This window comes from Gopherus evgoodei, chromosome 6 (genome assembly GCF_007399415.2).
Source record: "Gopherus evgoodei ecotype Sinaloan lineage chromosome 6, rGopEvg1_v1.p, whole genome shotgun sequence".
NCBI lineage: Eukaryota > Metazoa > Chordata > Testudines > Testudinidae > Gopherus > Gopherus evgoodei.
This window is the reverse complement of record NC_044327.1, coordinates 36,114,592-36,124,664: the sequence shown is the minus strand read 5'-3', so window position 1 is coordinate 36,124,664 and position 10,073 is coordinate 36,114,592.

Genomic DNA, 10,073 nt, shown 5'->3' with positions numbered 1-10,073 from the left:
GGAAACTCCACATAAGCTCATAACTTTTATTTTTAATGGGTAACCAATCATCCAAATAATAAAATGTTCCTATATTAACATTAATAAAAAGTCTATGTACATTTAATGTTTTTATTCCACAAATAGGTGATCTTTATGTTCAAAAGTTTGTCATAAATGTATGATGTTGATGAGATGCATCTGCGCTGATGGGTAGCTTCTAAAGAAAGATACATTGTAAAATTTTAAACTGCACAGTGCCTATTAATGCAAGGTCGGGACAAGTTTTAATTGCTGGTGACCTCAAACAAGAAATTGTTTCTATTCATCCATCAAGGATAGAAGTGCATCAAATATTCAGTTGTGTTAATTGATATTTGAGTTTGTACTTTGGACTTGATTTTCAGAAATGCTGAGCATGTATAACTACCATTGAAGTCAATGGGACTGCAGGTAGCACTTCTAACAATCAGCCTATTTGCATAAATATATGTTCAAATTACACAGGGACCATTGGGCTCCCTCCATGGTACTGATGCAGCCTTCAGTGACAAAATATGGAGTCCCTGTACTAACATATATTAAAAAATGAGAGTCACCTTCTACCTCAAACCCCATTCATGATACTATGATCTGGACATCTTTTTTTTTTTTTGTTTGAAAATTTAATTTTTTCCATTTTTTTTTTACTGTAAACAACTAAACAAGCAATCACCATGCAGGCAGGATAGTTTGCTGAAAGTGAGAAGTAGGAGGTTGATAAAAAATGTCTCTAAACTCATCCAAAAGCCCAATATAGTTTCATATTATAAAAGGTTTCTTATATACTATTGTCAAAGGAAAATGTTAATACAACAGTTTCAAAAACTAAAAGGAGGGAAAGTGCATGGGGTGGCACCTAGAAGATCTGAGATCCCAAATTACGCCAAAAGAAAAAAGGGATTCTATATAATAAAAGTTTAGGCTATACAGATGCTTAATTGCTCCATCCTCTGGATAATTTTAACCTTGAAAATACCCTTTAGTTCTATTTCTTGAGAGGATAATAGCTTAGCATCCAGGAATCTCTTGGCATGATCATAGTTCATCAAAATGCATGTAATTCTCTCCAGAGCAACTCAGAGTTTCACTGGATAGAAAATTGCTACTTTAATTCCTGGGATAGAGAATTCAATTATTAGTAATTGAAATTTCCATCTCTGTGGTTACACACAAGACATTGCAAAACATAGGAACCCAGCCACCCAAATGAAATGCCTTTAAAAAAAGAAACTTCAGCTTTATTGAAAACAAAACCTTGAGAACAAAATCCAGTCTCTATTCGTTATCAGAAATGAAAGAAACTACTAGGTTTTAATATCTTTCTGGAGACACATTAAATAGATTAGCATTATCTGTATATATATTTGGTATGCAAAATACAAAATGCTTTATCCATCTGATCTTTTCCCTCTAGATTGGTTATTGGAATGTGTGTATATGTGCATGCACACATTTTAGAGTGTTTTTGCCCTTTTTTGCTAAAACATTATAAAATATAAAGGCTTGAAGTGGCAAGAGTTGGGCTTATCAACCAATTCATGTTCTAGGAAGGAGTACATTTGACCTCAAGGCTTGTTTGTATAAAATTCTTTATGCCATTACCCATATCCACTGTTTTTCAAGTGGTTGTTTTCTAATATTTTAAGATCTTTTGTGCATGTGTGTTTTCTTCAGTGAGACCTCCAAGTTTACAATCTCTATCTGCAAAACCCGTTGGTTTTGTTAACAGATTGGACATGCCCTGAGTATTTTCAAAAGAACTAGGATTCAGTGGTTAAAAGGGGTATGATGGTATCCATTTTGCCCTGCACTGCTTACTGTATATATTCTTACTTCAAGAATGAGTAGTTTCAAAATTAGTTTTCCACAAAAACAAAGTTCCCCTTTCCCTCAGATGTTCTTGTACTGCATCACTGAGTGTAAGAAGCCAGACCTGAGCAGGCCAGAGTACACAGCCCGTTCTCCGATTGCATGGGCTTAAGTATTTCTCCACTGGTCATCGTTGTGTCTTCAATTGTTTCTTTCTTGACTGCTTTAGAAGCACTAAATCTGAAAACCCTCTGTATAAATAAGAAAACTGCTAAGCAATCAGAAAAAATGCTGTGTCAGTTGGGCCATCCTTAGGATTTATGGGGCCCTATGCAGTATTATTAAACTGGTGCCCCAATGCCTGACTTGCTCTTAGCAACACAAACATTGGAAAACTTGCACTTTATTAAAAACAGTTTAATTGTGCCGCTTTCACCCCTAATCTCTACACAGTGCCGCCTTCACCTCAACCCCTGCACTTCCCTCCCACTTGCGCTTCATCCCCAGCCCTACGCTGCCAGCATGCCCTGCCACACCGCCCCTCTGCCCTGTATTCCTCTTATGCCTAGCAACCATCGTGCCCAGTGGCCCCTGGCCCAGAGATCTCCCACCCACAGCCCCCACATTGCTCACTGCCCCTCTCATAGACCCAGCTGCCCAGCACCCCATATTCCTGAGGGAATTCAGCACCAAAAAATTAAATTCTGTGCACAATATTTTAAAACTCTGCAAAATTATGCAAATTTTGTCAATAAATAAACGTGGAGGCTCCCTCGAATCCTGAAAAGTAAAGAGGTGCTTGGAATGTGCAGTTTAATAAGAAAAGGAATTATATTTAGGGACCAGTCTTTTTTACTGCTGTGATTTACACACCTGGTTGCCACACACAGCTCAGTGGGATTGTACTGGGTATACCTCAGCACGCAGTTTCAACAATGCTTCAATGGTGGGGCTGGAGCCATAACCAGCCAAGTCTCATTTGAACACTGGCTCTTGTTTTGGATTATTTAAGGCAGTTTTTAAAAGGTTTTTCCCATGGGTGAGGAAGGTGGTGCTGCATTCTTGAAGAGACCTTTAAAATCCTACAACTCTGCACTGTTTAGAACTCTCCCTCCTCCAAAATGCTACTGGCTTGAGAGACAGTCCTGGATCCACAAGAAAAAAAATCATGTCCCTTTCTCCTAAATAAAAGTTTTCAGCTGCTCCAGCCGTGTCAAATGCAAGTCTATCTTCTTCCCCAGCTAAGAAGTTACTCCCTCCCTTGCATTCTGCAGACCTGATTGCTGCTTTTCTGCTCCAGGTGCATCCCCTCCCCCCACCATTTTGTTTTAGTGTCAGTTTCCTTCTGTTGACACCGGAATATTGTGAATGGGCAGGAAAAGCAAACACCACCTTCTTTTATTTTCCTTTAAATTTTCCTCCTCTCCATCCAGCTCCTGTGTGTGCCTCTCCCTCCTCCCAGCCGGCTGATCTGGCTGCTGGGGAAGGGAGGAGAGGAAAAGATGAAGGTCCAAAGGGGATCCTTGGTGCCTGGGCTTAAACTTCAGAGAAGAGGGAGGTGGAGTGAAAAGGAGACTAGGAGAGAGATTGCAGGAAGTTGGTGGTGAGGCAGGGCATGTGGGCAGAAGAGGGGAGAGGTGCAGGTACAGTGTAGGGCTGCTTGGAACAGCTGCTTTCCCCCGGGCCATCAGCCTGCTCCCAAGGAGGCCCTAGCGCATTTGCTGCTTGCTCACTGAGCCAGACAAAGAACACCTCCCTGCTCTTTTCCCTTCCCAGTGCAGCTCCCTCCACTATTCCCAGCTCAGTTCCTCCTCTGTTCCCACACTCCCCCCAAAGTCCTATGCCCGGTTCTACTCCCCAAGCTCAGCCCCCCGCATCTTCTCAGCCTCCGGGTATCCCCCCTGCTCTGTTCCCAGCCTGACCTGGGTCTCCCTGCTCACTCACACACAAACTTTCGCTCCTGGTCCCATGAGGCCGTGCCTGAGCCGGAGGCCTCAGCTGACTGGCTGAGGAGTGAGTGGCGGAAGGGAGGGACAGGGGGTCAGGGAGAAGCCCGCCGGCCCAGCGTGGAGGAGGGGCCGGAGAGGAGTCCGCGCTGCAGCCAGCAAGGGTGGTGCCCCAAATTTTTGGGTACCTTACACAGCTGTGTATGCTGTGTATGCCTAAGGACGGCCCTGTGACTCAGTAAAGACAACTTCCAACAGAGCAAAGAGACTCAGCACATCCACTCTCACAAGTAGTTACAGGCTTGATGCCGTAATTACTGGGTGAAATTCTATGGCCTGTGTCATGCAGGAAGTCAGACTAGATGATCATAATGGTCCTTACTGTCCTTAAAATAGATGAATCTATGAAACCTATAGTTCAGAGTGGGAGATCATCATCAACTCTCTGCACTCCCGGTGGTGATTTTTAGTATAAGTGCAGATTAAATTAAGAGTGGCTATTAAGTGATCTCTACACTAAAAGAGCAATCCTGGCTCCATTAAGTCAATGGTAAAACTCACAATGGCAAAACTCACAACAACAATGGAGGTAAGATTATGCCCTAGATTTTTCTGACAAAATTTCCCACCATTGAGACTATAGGTTCAGTGCCACAGGAGGTAGCAATGATGGGAGTGCTAGTGTAGTTGCTGGCATTTTAGGCTACAGGTCATCTAACCTTGAGCCAGTCTACACAAGACAGTACTTTAATCACCGGTGGCTGCCAGCACCATCTACATTAATGCTCCAACCTTTATTAGCACTGAGGAAGCTGAACCAGCAGTTGCAATATTGGGAAATTTTAGGAATAATGTCCTAGCATAAACAAAGCCTTGCCCACCTGCCTATCGGAAGCTAGTGCCACTGACTTCAAAGGGGTCAGGACTTCACCCAGGGACTTTTGTGGGAGATAGGGAAATGGATTCCATTTTCACTCCATTCAAATGCATTGGGCATAGAGCTTATGGGAGGGGCAGTGTGAAAATCAATACATATATTGCTAAAAACTAAGAATAAGACTTTTTACTTGTTCTGCAAAGCACTGACCATGAGACACTATATAAATAATAAACCATACAATCAATAAAACAGATAGTGTGCATCACCCAAGGAGGGCCATTTAGTTTTCATTTTCTTACTAAGGCATTACATGGTCACTGGGAAAAATAATATTACAATAGATAGCAGAGGATTATCAGAATTACTGATTATTGAGATTGAAGGCTGGAGGTTGAGTTAAAAAGCTGATAAATTAACTAGCAGAACTCACAGTAATATGTTCTGATCTTAAGCCATACCAAAATAATTAACCATATTTTGAAGGTTATCCAAAAGGGATTCAGATGCACTTGCTTGACTAAGAATGCGAGATCAATCAATCATACTTTGCTGACTATTGTTTTCCCTTTGCTGCATTCCGAAGCCCTGATTCTGCAAAAAGTTGCACTACCATTGCACCACTGCAGAACCAGAACCTAAGTAAAAAAGAGCTTTTAGCACTACCTTTTGATTTTGTTATGAACTAATCATACAAGAATATTTAATGGACTCATTAGAGATGTCAAGCAGTCTTTATTTAAATGGGAATATACTTTTCATGAAACTCAAATTGTTACATCCATACTACACTAAAACAATGGGAAAGAAAGTGTATGTATAATCTTCTCTCTAGCTATGCGGTTCATTTAAGAAAGAAGACATAAGATTCACTATGCTAACTTAGGCCAAAATCATATTTTAGGATCTGACCTAGAGATGAGAGTCCAACAATTATTATATACCTGCAAACTAGGGTGACCAGACCTCCCAATAAAACCGGGACTGTCCCGATATTGAGCAGTTTGTCCCGCATCACGACCGAAGCACGGTCGGGATGCCATTTGTCCTGATATTGTTTTGGGCGTGGTGGCCCGTTTTTATTTATTTGTTGTTTTTTTTCTGCTTCGGCAGCAGTGAGAGGCTGGGGGAGCGCCTTTTTAATTGTTACATTCACCTGGCCCATCTGTGTCTTCGGTGGCAGGTTCTTCAGTCGTTGATGGTCTTTGGCGGCATTTCAGTAGTGGGTACTTCTTTCTTTGGTGGCAAGATTTATTACCCGCCACCGAAGACCTGGACGCAGTGAGTATAACAATTGAAAAGATGCTCCCCCTGCGGCGGTCCCGATATTTTGAAGTTATCATCTGGTCACCCTACTGCAAATACATTTTGTTTACTATCTCTGGGCTAGACTCTGATCTTATTAGTGTAAAACTGAAATCATACTTTATTGTCTTCAGTGGAGATGCTTTTGTTTTAAACTGGCATAAGTCAAAACAGAATTTGGTCCTGCACATTCGCAACAGTGTGGTATATATCAAAATGCAGTTAACTTCATCTGCACCCAGAGAGTCCTCTCCCTTCCACCACCATCTCTGAAAGAGATGCAAAGGACTTAATGACCATACTTCATCCTCACTCTAGATAGTATTTGTCTTTCCCCTCTATATTCTCTTATCAGTACTTTCAAGGTAGGCCTCAAGGCAGGCCCAGGGAGGGCTCCATCAGCAAACAAAAATAAACCAATTTACAAGCACAGAAGGGGAATACCTTCCTCTCCTCCACCCCCTTTTGTTGGGGTAGTGTTGTCCTGCTGTTGGCCCCACGGCACATCAGTCCGTCCCCTAATTAGGGGCTCTGCTTTGGGGGTTTTGGGGAGCAGCTTCTCTCTCTCTGGAGAAGCCTATCTCCCTGCTGCCACCAGCCCTGCAGCATTTTGTCTCTCCTCCTCTCTAACCAGAGTTAACCCCTTCTCAGTTTATAGGAAAAAGGGGCTTTACCATTTCACCACTCTCTCACAGTTGCCCAGCCTGATTTTGTCACGGTGGCTTCCGCCCCACAATAATTACTCAAGGCTGCTGAACCATCTGATAAGAGAGGTTGGGTAAAAGTTAAAAAAAATCTGACTAAACATCATAATCATGGCTCCTACATTGCACCTTGCAGAAGCAGACTAATTCTTTTTTACTAAACCAAATCAGGCTACGTATGCTAACAGCTGTAAAAGAGATCAGAAACTTGGATTTTGCCATATTTTAGTATAATAAAGAACCACTTAGAAGGATAGTAATCAGAATATTGATATATATCCTGAGTAGCTGACCATCAATCTAATTCTCCATAACAGACATTTAAAAATACTGAAAAATCTGATAAGCCATTGATTTTGACCTTTAGCATATAAACTAAGCATTAACAGTATGTACATGCAATTTTATGAATACATGTTCATTTAATAATTTTTAAGAGAATTCAAATCAGAGACCTAGATCAAATGGCATTCCAGATGAGGATAGTCTTCGGCACCCCCTCCATTTCTTAAACTTTTGAATTCCTTATTTTTTATTGCATTTGTAGCCCATTTCATGACTGATTCACATTTTGCACAAATGATTTATCCCTGTCATATAAGACGATACATTTGCACACTAGAATCTGTAAATCTGTATTTATTAATGCTGTATATAAGCAAATTAAAAAAAATTTCCTTTCAGCTTATAGAAACTTTTAAAAATTTTTACGAATAACTGACATCTACTAACATCAAGAAATTGAACTTTGCACCAGCATTGGGTGGACCAGTATTAAAAAGTGTTACAGTACAGTAAAAGTGTTAGTGTAAATAGTATTACAGAAGGTGATAACCCTAATCCTTCAGTTCAAACGATTGCTTTTCTTGCCTTTGCCCTTACAAACTGAAGTACAGTGCCACAGAGATTCAAAGACTGGCCAATGGCATTTTCAAGTGATAAAATAGCAAGTGATATCAGTCTCTCATTAGCCATCATCGATCAGAGATATTTTTTGACAAGCCTGTTTTGAAAAGCTGCATGCACCACTCACGACTGTGACTGGCAGCATTAACAGAATCCTCAAAGCTATCCACACATTAGGAAAAGTATCCTTCAGCTATGTATCATGAATGAATCAGAGAACTTGGAGTGGCGAGTGCTTCCCATGTCGCAAAACATGATGGATGTTGTCCAATTCAACATAGAGGTCTTTATCATTGACATCCAAACATTCCCCATGTGTCAGCGTCCAGTCAAGGTCCATACAAATTGTTCAAGAGCTTTTTCCCTGTCTCCTGGTATCTCACGAAGGTCATACAAAATCCCGCAGGTCTTTTTGTGGTGCTTCATTTGCCCAAACCTTTCTTCGCTGGACACTCGAGCAGTGTCAACGAGCAAGCAAAAAATCTCCCTCTTGAATGTTTCTTCTGAGCTTCCCATCACCTCATCTCTGCTTTCATAACCAAACTGTCTTTTCTTCCAATTAATATGAGTTTCCTTAAGGACAGGCTCAACTCCTAAGTTTCCCACCATTTCTTTGGCAGCAGTGATGGCATCTTCAAATCTGTTGTCTCTGTCAGCCATGACAAAATCAAGGCAGCTTTTCATCAAAGTAGTAGTGGTTGTGTTATCCATCAACTGAGTTTGCAATACCTTGCTCTACAATGTTTACCTGGGAAAGGATATCATGACAAACTACAACTGAGACCAGAAATTTGATCTGATTTGCCAGGCTTTCAACCTTATGTCAGATTCTGGCCTAAGCTTTACTCGACTGCACCAGTTCCATCAGAGGTTTTAAACTTCAGTCATTTGGTATGTCACTGGCCTTATGCTGTCAATGTGGCTCTTCCAGCAAGTGTCACTTAGTGGCTCCACAGGCAGATCTGTAACATTGTCCACGGGGATCTTCCACCTGATAGTAGATGCTGAAGACAGGAAGTATATCCTTTGTAGTACTCTGAAGAGAGATACTAAATCTAAAGAAGATGACGCTGCATTTGATACAACCAGTTTGAGGGAATGGAAGCCACAAGACAGGAAGAAAGCTCTTGGAGTCAACAGAAGAATTGTTGCTTGGCTGCCACTACTTCTTCCCTTCATGTTCGCACTGTTGTCATAGCTTTGGCCACAGCAATCCTGAAGCTTTAATTTATTCTCATTCAAAACATTCATAAACAGTTCTGGTAAGCCTTTTCCAGTGGAGTCATCCACAGACCGGAAACAGATAAAGTGTTCCTATATTTGGAGACAGCCATTCTTGTTGTCAATAAATCTTACTCTAAATGACATGTTTTCACTGTGACTAACGTTGGGAGTGCAGACCATTATTACGGCCTAGTACTTCGCTTTGCCAAGCCACATCAATATGTTATCAAGCACTTTCCTTGCCATAACAGTCAATCAATTCATTTTGAATTATTTTACTGTAGTAATGATCTATAGCTTCTTTATAAATTACTTGACATAGGTGCTTATGCATGACATCATCATATTTCCCAAGGAGCTTTACCAAACCAAGGAAATTACCATTATGTTCTGTGAACTACTTATCCGATGAGCCCCGGAAAGCCAAATTATTCTTTGCAAGGAAGAGGGTAATTGAGATCAGATGCTCAAGCATGTTTCTCCAGTGCTGAGTTTCTACATATATAATGCACTAGTTTTCTGCATCAATGCATTTATTCAGCTTGACCCCTGACTTGACCTCCATCCATTTGGAGTCAACTATCAGAGGGGTAGCCGTTTTAGTCTGGATCTGTAAAAGCAGCAAAGAGTCCTGTGGCACCTTATAGACTAACAGATGTATTGGAGCATGAGCTTTTGTGGGTGAATACTCACTTCGTCGGCTGCTTCGTCGGATGCTCATGCTCCAATCTATGAAATCTATGAAATACGTCTGTTAGTCTATAAGGTGCCATAGAATCCATTAGGAGTGGGCCGTAAAATGGCTGGGTGACTTTTCATATTGCTTCAGAGCATCAGCTTAGTTATGCCAGTAATTGTACCCAGAAAGTGCAAGCAATGATTTGGCATTCTTGTCAAATTTTTTGCAACAAAACCAGAACACACTGTCAGTTTATTTTGAGTGAACTAGCCAATGCTGATTCGGTTTCTCACTGTTCTTGAGCACTCTTTAGCAATGTGACTTTGACAAGTGTTGCTTTCGCTCTTTATCTGGAAACATATTCTCGATCTTGCCCGGCCCATTCAAAATTGTACAATCAATATCAACACTGTTTAGGATAGCTGGCCATAAAATAGGATCTGATGTATCAATTTGTGCTGTGCAATTCTTCTCTCTGCTGTTTCTGTCATCAAGCGAGGTTGATACTTCTTTATCATTTCTCTCTTTTTCATGTAAACCACGTTCTTCTTTATCATCACTCTTCCTACACTGCCGGGAAAACTGGATGATTTTCCATCACT